This window comes from Carettochelys insculpta, chromosome 1 (genome assembly GCF_033958435.1).
Source record: "Carettochelys insculpta isolate YL-2023 chromosome 1, ASM3395843v1, whole genome shotgun sequence".
Lineage (NCBI taxonomy): Eukaryota > Metazoa > Chordata > Testudines > Carettochelyidae > Carettochelys > Carettochelys insculpta.
The window spans coordinates 329,756,127-329,773,303 of NC_134137.1; the positions used below are offsets into that span (position 1 = coordinate 329,756,127).

General features: G+C 42.3%; 1 protein-coding gene across 1 annotated transcript in view; it reads left to right on the forward strand.

The window, feature by feature from the left end:
* FOXP2 (forkhead box P2) overlaps positions 1–17,177 on the forward strand; it is a 659,870-nt gene that overhangs the window by 227,162 nt on the left and 415,531 nt on the right. The window contains exon 3 of the mRNA XM_074984096.1: positions 13,374–13,457. The gene's annotated coding sequence lies outside the window, so the exon portion shown is untranslated. The remainder of the gene's footprint in view (positions 1–13,373; positions 13,458–17,177) is intronic.

Below are 17,177 nucleotides of genomic sequence, written 5' to 3' on the forward strand. Positions count from 1 at the left end.
ATGACATTTGTTTCTCTTTGGTCTTTGGAGAAGGTGAAAGTACAAACATCTGCAAAAGTAATTGGTAGTTGGTCAAGAAGTTGGGATGCAGAGACAGCTGGTTTTCAGCTCTGCCTTCCTAAGAAGCGCTACTCCGACACATACAAAATGCTATGGAGATTTTCAGAAAACATGGGAATTTGACTGCTCAGGGGGAAAAAAAAAGGTTAAAAGATGTTAGAAGATATCATGTTGTTATAGTGACATGATCACTGTGGTTGCCATGATTAAATAAATAAATAAGTCTCCTACAAGGAGCAACTTTTTTTTATGGCACACTGAGATCTGGGGAAACTTTAGAAAAAGATATTACATGGTGATTTTACCTGTGGAACTCATATGTGAGTCTAAGTGCATTTGATATGCCTCATTTTTGCACGTGGGGGGAATCCTATGCTGTGTGTTGAAGGGGTTAATAAACATGCGGACAAGGGGCACCCAGTGGACATTATATACCTAGATTTCCAGAAAGCCTTTGACACGGTCCCACACCAAAGGCTTTTATGTAAATTAGGCGGTCATGGGATAGGAGGAAAGATCCTTTCATGGATCGGGAATTGGTTAAAAGACAGAAAACAAAGGGTGGGAATAAATGGTAAATTTTCACAATGGAGGGGGGTAACTAGTGGTGTTCCCCAGGGGTCAGTCCTGGGACGGATCCTGTTCAACTTGTTCATCAATGATCTAGAAAATGAGGTAAGCAGTGAGGTGGCAAAGTTTGCAGATGACACCAAGTTGTTCAGGACAGTCAAAACCAAAACAGATTGTGAAGAACTACAAAAAGATCTCAGCAAACTGAGTGATTGGGCAGCAAAATGGCAAATGAAATTTAATGTGGGTAAGTGTAAGGTAATGCATGTTGGAAAAAATAACCCAAATTACACATACTACATGATGGGGTCAAATTTAGCTACGACAGATCAGGAAAGGGATCTTGGAGTTGTAGTGGATAGTTCTCTGAAGACATCCACGCAGTGTGCAGCGGCAGTTAGTAAAGCAAATAGGATGTTAGGAATTATTAAAAAAGGGATCGATAATAAGACAAAAGATATCATACTTCCCCTATATAAAACTATGGTACGCCCACATCTTGAGTACTGCGTGCAGATGTGGTCTCCTCACCTCAAAAAAGATATATTGGCATTAGAAAAGGTTCAGAAAAGGGCGACTAAGATGATTAGGGGCTTGGAACGGGTCCCATATGGGGAGAGGCTAGAGAGACTGGGACTTTTCAGTTTGGAAAAGAGGCGATTGAGGGGCGATATGATAGAGGTATATAAAATCTTGAATGGTGTGGAGAAAGTGAATATAGAAAAATTATTTACCTTTTCCCATAATACAAGAACTAGGGGACACCAAATGAAATTGATGGGTAATAGGTTCAAAACTAATAAAAGGAAATTTTTCTTCACACAGCGCACAGTCAACCTGTGGAGCTCCTTGCCCAAGGAGGCTGTGAAGGCCAGGACTCTATTAGGGTTTAAAAAAGAGCTTGATAAATTTTTGCAGGTTAGGTCCATAAATGGCTATTAGCCAGGGATAAAGTATGGTGCCCTAGCCCTCAGAACAAGGGCAGGAGATGGATGGCAGGAGATAAATCACTTGATCATTGTCTTCTGTTCTCCTTCTCTGGGGAACCTGGCATTGGCCACCGTCGGCAGATGGGATGCTGGGCTGGATGGACCTTTGGTCTGACCCAGTATGGCCGTTCTTATGTTGTGTGCATTGTAGACTATGTGTGAGAGCTTAAACAGGTATTCAGATGCTTTGGACGGACAAGGAAATTGAATATGGACAATGGGAAAATATTAATTTCCCCAATATTTTAAATAACTGTTCACATGAGTCCCAATCCAGTGAACATTGGAGTGTGTAACTGTCAGCGGTCCTTGGGGCAGACCCATGTTCCTGGATGGGTTGAACTGCAAAAGGTAAAGCAAGTGATGTCTTTGGAAGGATCTAGTCATGTCATATATTCAGCTGATGAAAATTTTACCTGCTGTGCTGCTTTGTTGTTCAGTCATCCCATTTGATTAGTAAATATTAATATTTGAAAAGCAAAAATGCATAGCTAAGCCTAGTAATACTTTACTGTATTTATTTTACATTGAATTTGTATGGTGCCCTGAAGTGTTTGCATAGAGGCCATTTCACTGAAATAAATTTGATTGATTGAGAGAGAAAATCAAAAAATGAGCCAAAGAAATAGAAAAATGTCTATGTCCTGGAAAATTGACGGCGTTTAAAGTGTAAAAGCTGCATCCATTCCCATTATATTATCATTTGCGTATTTCTTATGGAAGACAGTATGTTTTTCATGGATGCCATGTTCATTGTATGGTGAAGGAGGTTGGTGTAGGAATTGCTTTACTCATTTATTATGTAAGTTAATGAAGAAATGAGAATCCTCATAAATGGCTAAGTTAACTTGTGCCCTTCATCTTGTTCAGAAGTTCTTTCTTTTTATTGATTAAATAGGTAAATTCATTCTTGGCAAATGTTTCTTTATGAAAAACTAGTTTTTGTTGTTTTTTGAAAACCAAAGTTTTATCTCTGTATTTTGTCTTCTATTTTTGGAGCTACATCAGTAGCATTTTTGTTGAGAAGGCAGGTAATGAGAAAAGCTCATTACCAGAAACAGTGGTGCGGTTGTCCAAAAGCTTATGATTAAACCTTGTGGAAGTCCTCACCATTGCATTTACCCTAAAATCACAGTTAATCAATCGTTGCATATTGGACAATGTGCAATGAAGTATAAGTCTTGAATTAGTATATGTGATAGTTCATCCTCAAAATTATATAGGTAATGATTGAACCTTCATACAGTCTAACAGGAAAAGCAACAGGATATTTGAATTATGAGCCTATGTCACCAGCTTTGGTTCTGTGTATGTGCTACACCTAGCAAACCAATGGGCAAACGAGGACAATGAGTGGGCCACATGAGTGGCCCTCCTTCACCTCAGTGGGCTGCAAGATTGTTGTAACCAAGATGGTCTTCCAGGATAGTGTAGTTTTACTAACTGTGCTTGCATACCTAGAATTTGCAAGGTGCGCTGACTGAACTGTAACCATGATTTGATTAGATGGAGAGGGAGTACACAGATCTCGTAGTCAATGTGTGCAGTCAGCACATACATCACTTCATATGCCATTGGTTTATGTGCATACCACTTTAGTAGTACCAAGAGGGGAAAAAAACCCGAGATACACAGAAACCAGCAGAATCTGGCAACCCTGCAGTGAATAATAGTAAACACAGTTCTTGCGGCCACACATGGGATTTGGATGAGCCACAGGCAACTCACGGGCCACAGGTAGCCCACCATTGAACACAGTGGGGATCTGGTTTGTGACCAGGGTTCTTAGCCACTGCAGTAACACAAATAATAATAATAACAATTACATAAGTTTCTTAAAAAAGAGCAACATTCAAGCAGAAGCTCATCCTCACTGAGTTCAGCTATGGGAAAAGAAGTTATATAATTGTACATTTGAAAAATAGTAAGTTTCTCATTTAGGTTTTTTCCTTCATGAAATATTGTGGAATTACCTACATACATATACTAAGAGTGAGTTTTTGACAAAAATGATTTTCGTGTTACAAGTGATTTGAGCAGAAATCCAGTACTACTGGATTTATACTGAATGATTTTTGAATGGTTGTATAACACACTTGCCTAAGATTTTGGTTTTACAACACACAACCACTAGTGTTAAAGTGTTGCAAGTCTCTCTGATTGCAAATAACATGTAGTCCTGTGGCACCTTAGGGCATGTGTACACCTCAGAGTTATTCCAGAGTTGTTATTCTAAAATAAGCTGCTCCGGAATAATCCATCTACACTATAGGGAAGCCCCAGAATGAGCAAAATTCATTCCAAAATAATGCACAAACAATAGAGCCTGTTTCAGATTAGAGCCCTTGGAAGCACTTCCTGTGGCTATGTGATCAGGGAAGTTCCTCTGAATGGCCATGTCACAAGTGACTCCATCACTGCCTCCCCTCTCCTGGGACATAAAGAGGATGCAATGGGCATGTTCAGCCTTGTGATCTGGTTGCAGATGTCACAGAACTCACAACATTGAGCCAGAGAATCACTGGCTTATGGGCTTTTTGCTGCATCTCATGGCACGCTTCCTCCAAGTCACCCACATGTTGCTCCAAAGGGACGACAGCGAGGACCAGACAGACCCCCACACCCAGGTCCTGGCATTTCTGCTGCTGCATGTTACCGTCAATGTCCTGCACACCATGGAGCACCGCTTCTGGTGTCGTGATGTCAGCTGCAACTGGTGGGACAGTGTTGTCCTGCAGGGATGGGATAATCAGCAGTGGCAGCAGAACGTCTGTATGATGTCAGCTACATTTCAGGAGCTTTGAGAGTGACTCGCCTCTGCCCTCAGAACACAGGTGACACGACACCTGCATGAGACCCATCCTGCATTAGACCTATGCACGAGTGTGTTGCCGTTGTCCTGTGGAAGCTTGGCACGTCAGCTAGCTAACACTTCATTGGGAACCAGTTTTGTGTGTGGAAATCCACCATTAGGGTCATGCTCCTGCATGTCATCCGTGCTAACAATCGGGTGGTGCTGCACATGGTCATCACTCTGGGAAATGTGGATGCCATCATGGATGGCTTTACCACCATGGGCTTCCACAGCTGCGTGGGTTCCTAGATGGCAGGCACATCCCATCCTGGCCCCCACCCACTGGGCTGTAGACTATATCAACCACAAGGGCTACTTCTCCCAGGTTCTGCAGGCCCTTGTGGACCACAAGGGCCACTTCAGGGATGTCGATGTGGGGTGACCAGAAAATGCTCATGATGCATGCATCTTCTGGAACTCCTGCCTCTTTCAGAAGATGCATGCCAGCACCTTCTTCCCTGACCACACCATCAGAGTTGGGGAGGTGGACATATCCATCGTCTTTCTAAATGACATGATTTACCACTTGTTCCCCTGGTTCATGAAGCTCTACGCAGGCAACCTGGGTGCTGGCAAGGAGGACAGGTGCCACATGATGGTAAAATGCATGTTTAGCTGTCTCAAGGGGAGGTTCCATTGTCTCCTCACCCACCTGAACCTCAGCAAGTGCAACTGGACACCAGTGCCTTATGCAGAGCATGTCAAGGGGTTGTGCTCATTAGGGAGGCCTTGAAGGATAGTTTTCTGCAGGGCCACTTGTGGGACTCTTCTTCTGTGCCTCTCTACAAGGGGCCCTTACTTTCCACACCATCCCTTCTCTCTGCCCACCCTGCCCCACCGATGCATAACAAATGATAAAGATCACTTTGTTGAACACAATGGACTGTTTATTATGGTAACATACAACAGGGGAGGGAAGGAGACTGGTATCTGGAATGTAGGAATCGGGGCTCGGGGATGGGCCTGTGTGTACTGCCTGCCTTCAGGTGGTGGGAAAGGTTTGGATGCTTGGGGAGGGGGGGTCCTGTTGCCCCATCTTCTGGGGCTCTGTGAGCCCCTGGGGTGACTGGGAGCAGAAGACTGGTGGGAGGGTGAGGACATGGCCATTTGCCCACTCCTCACAGGACATCAGGCGCTCCCTTACTGTAACCGTGGTATCCAGGCTGGCACTTCAGTTGGTCCCAAGCATCTCAGTGGTGCTCCTAATCCACTTGCTGCACTGCCTGCTCCTCCAGGCCCTTTGTGATGGTCTGCAGGCAGGCAGGCCACCTGCTGCTGGAGCAAATTGTCCTGGGAGCACTGTCTCCTGTGGATCCCATGCAGGCAGGTGGATGGCATGAGAGGTGAGGGGAATATGCCAGGCTCACAGCTGGCCCAGCTGTGAAGAGAAGTTATGAGATCTGCATGTGTGACACCCAGCCTCAATCCCTGAGCTGACACTGAAAGTTGTTCTGCAGATGCTGGTGATGCGCTTTGAGCGTGGCCATATGTTGCCCAGGTAGTGGGTACTGTCCAGCAGGGGCACAGGCATCCCAAGGGAGCATTGCAACACCCACAGCCCAGGGATGTGAAGGCATGGGAATCTGCCAGTCTGGTCATGGGCCTACAGGTGGGAGGGAGAACTGGGTGGCTCAACTTCTGCCCACATCCCACACACCTGAGGTTCAACACTTGCAGCGTGCCCAATTGGGGGGGGCACCTGTCTGTGCCCACTAGAGTGGAGGTTGGGGAAGGTATGTGTAAGTGACAGACACACCTTGTCAAGGAAAAGGCCACCAGCTTCCCTTCTTCTGCCTTTCCCTTCCTCTCCTGGTAGGATCCCCTACAGACATCAGTCTCCCCTACAGTACAATGCTACATTGGGGGTGACTGCTGCTTGAGTGCAGGCCCGGCCCTGGGCCATGAGCGGCACTGTTTTGTGGGTCATTGATCCCAGGCAACTTAGTGGTGGTTTGTTGGGGGAAGGTGTCTACCATGGAAGCTAGAGTAAAGTGGGCCTTTGCAGGAACCTTGTGAGAGGGACTGCAAGGTCCCCATGTGGGAGCGTCCTGGAGCTGATTGCTTCAGAACTACATTATTCCAAATTAACTCCCAATTATCTGAAAATGAATGTCGCATGCTGAGCACAGGCAGCCCATTATTTTAAAATAACAGATTATTTCAGAATAACTCCTCTCATGTGGATTTGGGTTTAGAGACTAACAAATTTAGTCTCCAAGGTGCTACAGGACTGCTTGTTATTTATGAAGCTGCATACTAACCCACCTGAGTCTCTGATTGCAGTTAACCCTCGGGTTCATGGTATGAAAAAGAAAGCGAGAATTTCTTTACTGTCTTGGTAGATTACAGATGTTAATTTTTAATATAAATGCCCTCAAGATTGCATCAATATCTTATCTGTGTTGATCCCAAGTCCTCTCTTTGTCAAACAGACACAGTTTGAGTAATCCTCCCCCAAATCACTAGGCAAATTAACAAAAAATGGAGCATACTGTCATCCTTGCTGTACAGGTATGTGCATATTAGGCTGGCCGCTTACATTTCATGGGAGCAAAAGACAACTCATAAAAAATATATGGCAAAGCTTACTGTAAGGGGATAATGCCCCCACAGTGTTTTTATTTTTACTGAATCAGATCTTTGTATCATAATGTATAATCTTTTGCTGACTGTTTGAAAACATACCTTTTATCTCATTTGCACAACTACATACACACGTTATTCTCTCTCTTTCTCTGGCACGTACACTCATGCATATATGGACATTGTCTCACACTGGCCGTGTCTAAACTAGCAAGGTCTTTTGGGAAATCAGGCCCTTTTTCGAAAGAACATGTGGAGCATCCACACGGAAAATGTGCTCCTTTGAGCCAAAATCAAAAGACTGAGACTCTTCTTCCAGAAGCCCTTTTCCGCTCCTGGATCAGGCAAAGCACCTCCTTTAGAAAACTTCTTTTGGGAAGAAAAAAAAAGTGTGTGTAGATGCTCTGCGGTCCTGTTTTTTTGATAGAGCAGTCCTCATGGCACTGAATTTTTCAGTCCCTCTCCTGTTCTTTTGAAGGGTGGGGGGGGACTATGTGTATGCTTGCTATCGAAAGAGTGGATCGATCTTTCAATCCACCTTTTTGTGTGTGGACATGCTCTTTTGAAAGAAGATCTTCCAGAAGATCCTCTTTCGAAAGATCACTCTAGTGTTAGACGCAGCCAATATCACTTAAAACCCGTTTCTCACGCATACCAGAGAACCATCTCATTCTGTCATTAACTCAGTTCTCCTGATTCCCCCACCCATTCCAGCAGTGCTAAATACAGGTGTAAAGGACCCTCTGTACTTCTGCTTGAAATTCCCACATTCCTGCTGTCAAGGATTGCAGCAGTCCTTTTGGCCATGACATCATATTAGGAGCTCATCTTCTGCTGATTATGCTCCATGAACCCAAATCTTTTTCAGCATCACTGCTTCCTGGTATAAAGTTTCCCATTCTATAAATTTTGCCTACATTCTTTGTTCCTACCTTTATAAACTTCCTGTTACTGAAGGGCTGCATGAGGAATCCATTTGCACATCCCCTACTCTCAGAAATGCTCACAAAAGGCACTTCTCTTTTGTTATGGTGTGCTCAACTCTATAAGGACATCTGGTCTACACAAGAGGTCATGTTCCACATATCAGCATCATAGAACCAAGAGCAGTTTGATAAAGTTGCCGTCAGCTTCCTTTGTGTCTTGCAAGGCCTTTCAAACATGGTAATGCTGGATAACAGAGTGGCAATGTATTATCAGCAGAGAGGGCAGAGCAAGATCCCAGTCCTTCAGTTCAGAGTTACTAAAACAGTGCAGCTAGTGCATTTCACATCAGATACAAATCTTCACCGTTTATCTTTTAGGACTTTAGAATAAAATTGCCCTCTCCCTGAACAGAAATGTCCTTCAGAACCACTAGTGCAAGTTCAGTGAGTCTGTTTCTCACAGCATCTCCAAAGCCGGGAGTTTCCCAGTGGAAATCTCCATGCTATCCCAAAGATTATTAAATATATGTTCCAGGGGACTATACAGATGCAACTATGTAGAGATGCCTTGATAATACTATGGCCCTCATCTCCAATTACAGGCTTTCTTACCACTATCTCTGATTTTAAAGACCTTGCTCAAATTGTAATAGGAAAGGTTGAGGATTATCCTCATAGCATTATCCTGGCTAAAAAAATGTGTGGTAGTAGAACCTCCTTCACTTCTCTATGGCAGTGTCTCTCCACCTTACTTTCAGGAAGCATCTCCTGTCACACAACAAATGGGACTATGATCTGGCCCACTCCTTGAGCCTGGGAGCATGGTTCCTTGATGGTTCTGTGATGTGGAGCTAACCTGTTTGGATAAGATTCAGTTGGTTCTCTTGTGTAGCAGAAAACATAGCATTCACAAGATTTACTTTCAGAAGTGGAAAGGCTTTCAACCTGAGTGATTTTTTAAAATCTTCTCCAAAATCCTAAAGTACGTGTTAGAATTAAATTTGCAGGGTTTCTCAAATGAGCTAAGAGTACAGTTGGCTGCACCCTTCTGCTCACCCATTGAGGGGTTCTCAGTTTTTGCCCGCTGCATTATGGCCATGTTCCTTAAGGGATTATACAATTTGTTTCCCTCTAACCACATTACATGCGCACTTAGCACAGCGCTGCTGCCAGCAGTGCTATGCTAATGAGTTTCCTAGAAATTGCAAATGTTGCTCATTTGCAAACCCATGTGACCAATTATCATAGCCACATGAGATTTCGCTGACAGCAGAGAGGGTGCTGGCAGTACAGAGGCCGTGTGGATGTGCCTCTGCTGACTAAACCCCTGCTTTATTAGTGATTAGCAGTGCGAGTTTGCAAATGGGCAACCGTTTGCAATTTCTAGAAACCTCATTAGCATAGTACTGCTGGTAGCAGCACTGTGCTTAATGCCTGTGTAAACGTGGCCTCCATGTGGAACTTGGCCCCTCATTGAGATCTTATTTGGGTTCTTAGTGCCCTGAGAAAACAGTTATTTGAACCAATGGTTGCTTTGTTCTCTTCTCTCCCTCAGGTCTTAATTCCCTCTAGCTATCTTTCAGATATAGATGGATGGAGAGTTTGGTGCCCTCATGATAGATATAATGTAAGACCTTCTTTAGAAATAAGGTTACAGTGCATCCCCATCCTTGGTTTTTCACTAACGTCTATTCAGAATACCTATAAATGAAGAGATCTATTTTCTAGTTGTCTGTGCAAAACTTCGTGTCTCCAGAGAGGAAAAGAGTCTGTCCACATTAGTTGTCAGAAGGGCTCTCACCCTCTAATTTGACATTCATAACTAAGACCTTCAAGGCCTTTCCTAGTTAGTTTGTATCACTTGCAGAGCAGAGAAAGGGGCAGCCTGTCAATGTGGTTTTTTGATTGCATTTTAACTTATGAATCCTCTTGAGTGCAGGGTTTTTATGGAGTGATAACACACGCTGCTCAGTTCACATCTGTACCACTACTGAAAGTCATTCCCATATCAGAAATCTGTGGAGTTGCAAGTTGCTCTTCACACTTTTGCATTATGCCATTTTCCCCATTTCCAGGGGTAATATTAACTTTGCCAATACAATCCTTCAAACTATAATGGTCTACTCAGCAGCCACCTTCCTGTTGAGTTACTGCTCAGAAGGTTCATGACAAAGCATCCATTAAGACAAAACATCTCACTGACTTCAAGTAATTATAACATAGGTAACCAGTCCTTATATGGCCTGTATTTCCTGTCTGCGTTCCTCCTAATGACTCCTTAAGGGGTAATCTTTTCACATGCCAAAGCTGGGGAAATCAGTTGCGGTCCTTTCCAAAAAATCCACAGAAAAAAGAGATGCTATTGCTGACATTTACTAAACACTATGGATAGTTCTTTCTGTCATTGTTACTGTACTCCTTTTATGGGAGTTTAAAAAACGCACAAAAAATGCCTGGGACTGATTTGTCATGGAGTGTCTGTTTTAGTCTCAAACACATGGACACTCTCATAGAAGATCACTAAAAAAACTAGCATGAAGGTCATGAAAGGATTCATGTATAAGAGGAGAATTGAATCTTGTGTGCATTGCCTAAAGTAAAGTACGCATTTGCAGGAAAATGACATCCACCAATGCAGTTAAATTAAGGTATGATACTTTTGAATGTTGGCTAAATTATGCCGAAGATTTACTATTTTTGCCTACTGGCAAGATTAGAGTCAGTGTCGCTTATCTGCCATGTATGTACCAGCCAGGCAAGTTAGGGGCTAGTTTAACGTGCACACCCAACTGTTCGGAGAATTTTGTTTTGTTTTCTCTGACCCTGTCATTTATTTGTACTGTTCTACTGTTTTCTCCAGTAACCCACGATGAGTTCACTGGATTAATGTCCTATTCATCTTTAGGAAACCTAGCTTGAAAAATGATATATCAACTGCATATCAGAGGCAAAGATTAATCGAATTATATGTGAGTGGCTCATACACTGAGTTGCTGATGATGAGGCTCTCACTCTCTAGCCTTTAAAATATTTCTGCTATGAGAGGTTCCACAAAAGCTTATGCTCCAATAAATCTGTTAGTCTATAAGGTGCCACAGGACTTCTTGTTGTTTTTGCAGATACAGGCTAACATGGCTACCTTGGGTTTAGCAGGTCAATGCTCAAACCACTGAGCTATCCCTCCTGCATTCCTCTGGTACTTTTATATGAAGAACCATTTTTGACAGTATGCAGATGTAGTTTCAAGACAGATTTTGAAATTGATATAGGACCTATTTGTTTCAAAGAATGTGGAAGGCCTTTTTAACAGATTTTTCAAATATTTTCATGATACCTGTTATAGTGATGGTGTGGTCTTTGGATGAGCACTTATTACATATGTAACCACAATAGATGCAAATTTAGCTCTTTCATTTAAAGATTTTTGCCTCTTTCTAACAAGCCATAATTAGTATTGTGAAGGTACCTGTGTCTCAGGAGCAAGCACACCAAGACAATGCTATATGTAGACCAAATTCTCGTTTGATGTAAGGCACCACAGCTCTGTTGACTTCAGAGGCTGTTTAGGGAGTAGGACAAATAGATGTCAGGGATGGTGCCTGGTCCTGCCAAGAGGGCAGGGGACTGGACTAGATGACCTCTTAAGGTCCCTTCCAGTTCTAGGAGATGTGTCTCTCCAATTACATCCTTAAAGGGGGTCGCATCAGTTAAATCAGCTGTGCTTTCCTTAAGGAATATTGTTCTCCTTCATCTGTTCCGCTGTAGAGACTTTCAAGTAGCCTGTGCTCTGCAAGATGTTTCTCTCTTTACTCTGTTTTAGTGATGGGACCTATCACATCTTACATCTCCCTTCCCTGAAGACCTTGTTGATTCAGGCTGTATCCTCAGGTTACAGCTAGAGCTGAAACCCTTTAATGCCAACACAGACCCACTTCTTTACATCAACAGCATTTCCAGTACAGACTGATGGCTATATATTACAGAGGTCCAAACAATGGCAATAAAAAATGATAAATCAAAAACAACAAGAAGTCCTGTGGCCCCTCACAGACTAACAGATATTTTGGAGCATAAGCTTTTGTGGGCAAAGACCCACTTGTCGGATGCCAAATCAAGTATGTAAGACTGAAGGGGGGCGGGAGTGAAGGGTGGGGAACGTTGCATGTCTTGCCTGAGATAATTATGAACATCAAAGGAAGGGAAGCAGTCCTTGTAATGTGTGAGGTAATTACTGTCTTTTTTCATACCAAGTGTTAAATTTAAATATGAACCGCAGTTCACAAATCTCCCTATGTAATCTGTCAGGGAACATTCATTGCAGTGGGCTATTCTGTAAAAGATCTGAGAATATGCATCCTACCACAAAAAGATTTTGAAAACAGATTACATAGGGAGATTTGTGAACTGGGATTCATATTTAAATTTAACACTTGGTATGAACAGAGACAGCAATTATCTTACACGTTATAAGGACTGCTTCCCTTCCTTTGATGTTTGTAATTATTTCAGGACGGACACTTACCATCCTGCCAAGGGAGGTGGTAGAACCTCCATCACTGGAGATATTTAAGAAGAGGTTAGATAGATGGCTTTCAGGGATGGGCTAGAAAAGGCTTGGTCCTGCCATGAGGGCAGGGGGCTGGACTCGATCGCCTCTCGAGGTCCCTTCCAGTCCTACTCTTCTATGATTCTATGATCCCCAACCATCCACCCCCCTCCTTCAGTATTATGTATTGCATTTGTCAGTTTTTGACGCAGTGTTTTTGGACCTCTGTACTATATAGCTGTCACTCTGTACTGAAAATGCTATAAATCTGAAGAAGTGGGTCTGTCCCAAGAAAGCTCATCACCTAATAAATCAGTTGGTTAGTCTTTAAAGTGCTACATGACTGCTGTTTTCTTTTACAAGGGGTGGTTTACAAACCCCTTTGAACTGGAGGAGAACAGCAAGTCTAAAGAGAACATCAGGGATGGTAACTTGATTTAGGAAGTTTCCTCCTCATAAAAGCCCTGGTTAGTGATGTGTTTTCAATGTCCAGATGTATTAGATTTTGTAGGATAAGGTGCACAAGATAAGCTAGAGAGATTTGGCCTCTAACACACTTTTTAAAACTGCTGTCAGTATGCAGTTTAACATGGAGTTAGTCTGTGTGTATCATGGTGAGAACTGTCCTGCTGGATTTTCAGAGCCTTTGATAACAATATTTTTATCAAATTGTCTATAGACAGTAAACAGTACTCCATTCGCTTTCCTACCAATCCTCTTAGTAATCACTACATGAAAATCTGGAACTAGTTATAAAATGTGATAAAGTAAATCAGAGGCCATTTTCTGTATAATAGATAGATGAATAAATACTAGCTGCAAATAATTGTCTTTTGTTTTATCAGGCCTGTGATGCTGGAATTCATCTCAGACATCACTCCAGTTCAAGACTGAAATTAGGAAATCTTTTTCAGGACTGGAAGAAGGAGGTGAGTGCAGTTCAAGCACTGAGAAAAATCTATAAATTATGTTGCTTTTATTTTTTTTTAACCTAACTTCACTATCCCTGGTTTACCAGTCCCAGTTCAGCTGACTCTGAGTTTCTTCCTATTATTCACAGAGATGTATCACTACTTGTATAGAGGCTAGACAGTTAAGCAAGAGGAGTGGGCATGTAATAAGGGAAGGATGGTACCCCTCTTTCTGTCTCTTTGCATCCCATTTCCCTCCCCTTTTTCTCATTTTAGCCTCTCCCACAAAATCCATTGCAAATTGTAAATGTTCCAGCAGTTCATTTGGAAGATTGAAGAAGAGTTGAAAGTGGTTCAGAGAAATTAAGAATGCATTTTTGTCAGTAGTAACAACAGTGATATTGGTATGTTCGACTGTAGTTTTCGTTGAAGAAACTCAAGAAAATTATTTTTTCATATTTCTAATTCTTGATATTTCTGTGAAGATGCAATATATTATTTTGTACTAGATGATTTGATTAAACACTGAAGGTGCTATGAGGTCTTTTGGAATTGTACAATTGGTTTGGTTTTGTTTTAAATGCAGGAGACCCACATCCATTACCATGTTCTGCTATACAGCAAATCACTCATGGACAGTTTCTAAAATATTTTAGGGGCTTAAAAGATTCAGGGAGGTACATAGTGAGATTAGAATCGGGTGTTAGGTAACTAGGGGGCCTAGTGGGATTTTTAGAAAGTGCTTATCAGCATTTACTGGTGCCTATCTACCTTTGAAATCTATCCTTTCGTTTCTACCTTCAGTACTTATGAAGTGGGTATGATTGTACTTCCCTGCCTCCAAGGAGTGCTGGAAATATATGCACATAACAATATGAGGCACTTCAGTCCTGCAGTAATGGTTGCCAGAAGGTACTTAAGTAGGTGGATCTGGAAAGGAATTCAGAGCAAATTGGTATACAAATATGAAATGTCCTCTATTTCTTTTACAACTACCTACGTCTGGAACTGACACAATGAATTCTTTTAAAACCTTCCATGTTTCTAATTTCATGTGCTTTGCAGTAGACACAGTGGAAGGAAGACATATATATAGTAATTCTCCTAGTTGGGCAACAAGTTAATGTATGGGTACCTAAAGAAGGGCTTGTCTACACTACCACCTTCCTTCAGAGGAAGGATGGTAATTAGGGTGTTGGGAGTTTACTAATGAAGTGCTGCCGTGCATAGGCAGCACTTCATTAAGCAAATCCACCCTCCTCCCCCCCACTGGGGCAACTCCAAAGTTTTAAACTTTAAAGTACTGGCACGTGTCTAGCTGCAGCTCACCTGCCGGTACTTCAATGTGCCGGGGCAACTTCAAAGTCCCCTTACTCCTCAAAATTTTCAAAGTACCAGCGGGTGAGCCGCAGCTAGATGCGTGCCAGTACTTCCAAGTTTAAAACTTCAAAGTTGCCACGCCGGGGGGGCGTGGGGTGGCAGGGCGGCCTTTAATGAAGTGCTGCCTGTGCACGGCAGCACTTCATTAGTAAACTCCCAACACCCTAATTACCATCCTTCCTTCGAAGGAAGGTGGTAGTGTAGACACAGCCAAAGAGTAACTGATGCTAACAGAAAGGAGTCCTTACAATTTGATTCTACAAGGACCTTTCCTAACTCCCTTCACAGTGGACCTCTTGGTCTCACACTTGCACACCCTGACACAGCATAATTATAGGAACTAAGCCCAGTTGCACGTGTACACCAGTATTTGACCCTCTTGACTTCTGGAAACAAGCTGAACATCTCCCTTTTCTGTGTTTGGTGGTTTATTCTTTTGAAATGTCTATGCCCCGAAAGGTAAGGAAGTGCTATTTAATTGCATTTTATAGACATGGAACTGAGGCACAGAAAGATTAAGTGACTTGTCCAAGGTCATATAGGAAGTCTGATACGTATCAGGGACTTGAACCCAGGCCTGTCATGCCTGGGTGAGTACCCAAATCACTGGACAATCCTTCATCTCTTGTTCCCAACGTCATTAGTTTTGGGAGCTCTTGGATTAATCTCCCTGTGCTAATTGGTTGATTCACTAATTTTGTTGTAAGTAGTAGTGGCTGTGCTCAGTCTGGCAAACCTAGAAAGTGTAATGGTAATACTGGAAATAAGAGGTTGAAAAATTGTCTAGACACTCGTGAACAAATCAAAACAAACATTATAATCACGAATCCAGTACAAACACATAACATTAAACTCAGTAATGAGATCCACACGTCTATCCCCGCACACATACTTCCACTGTTTTCTTCACCTTGCGTTCAGACAGCAACCCAGCCCTGAATCTGCGGTGATTAAAACAGATACCCTGAGTATTGGTTTAATGAGTGAGAGGTCAGGTGGGTGGGGAACATCTTCAGGCTCACAGGAAGGAGGTAAAACAGAGGAGAGCTGCCTTGGTCTTGGGTTTATTATAACGATAGTGACCAGTTGGCCAATGGAATACCATGTCTGGTTGCCTTGGCACCTGTTCATTTGGAGCAGCAGCAAGTGATGTCAGTATTATAGCCCACCTCCTCTTTCTGGGGTTGGAATCTACCTCTTCTGAGGACTGCCCAGTCAGTTGTGCTCGTGGTTTCCATAGTCATGATTAGAATGGGTCAGTGCTGCCATTGGTGCTCTCTTCATTCATTGGCTGGTAAGAGAGAGAAATTAGTTTTTCTCCCACTGTCCTCATCCTTACAATTAAGGCAAGCAATACCCAATGCCATTGAGTGCTGCAATGAAGTCTAAAGGACAAGGCAAATATGATGGTATCAGCTATGGAACAAGATATGAAGATGTATTTTAATTGCAGCTTTAACAGTCAGGTTGATCAGGACACAGTGTATATCACTTTTATAATGAACATAGTGATAATATGGGGGTATGACAGAAATATGGAGTCTGCATAAATTACATATTTAAAAGTAGTCTGGTATGTGCAAGATGTTTTTTCCTCCAACCTACCGTGTATGCTATGCAGTGCAGAAAAGTTTGACACAAAGCAGATCAAACACTCAATTTTCTAAGCAGTGATGGAAAATTCTCTATTTTTATTAACCACGTGTCTCTCTGAAAGACATATTAGTCAATTTCTCCATAGTTAATGTCCCATATTCTGCAGAACTGTTTGTTTATGGTAGGAATATATTTGTTACATTGGCATGCTGCAATTACAATCTGGTCAGCCAACAACAGCAATTTTAGAAAAAAATAGGCTGTTTTTCTGGAACTGTACCACATTCTGTACCAAGTAATGCCAGAAAAGCATTAATACTGAGTTATGTACCTATAATAGCTTGGCAATATAATTTTGTTAAATTCCAAAATGTCTGGACCATAAGGCAGCCCTACCACGTATGGGTGAAAGTAGCTATTATTCTGTTTCCTTTCCAACAGAGGTCAGTCTGTTTTGTCTATAGCTTTCACTTAAAAAAATTCTATACAGAATACTTTTATGTACAGAAAGCCAGAAGGTATTTGGCTTTTCTATTAATAGGGTTTTATTTCTTGCAGTAATATGGGAGGGCCTGTGGTAGTTTTTCAAAAAGTAAAGAATGGTTCTGGATTCAATATCTTCCATACCTCATTTTCCTTTCTGGAATGTCTGAGGGACAGAACACAGTTTCTTTGTACTGCAGATTAAAAACAAGAAGAAGTCCTGTGGCACCTTATACACAAGCACACATGTGCAGGTCTTTGCCCATGAAAGCTTATACT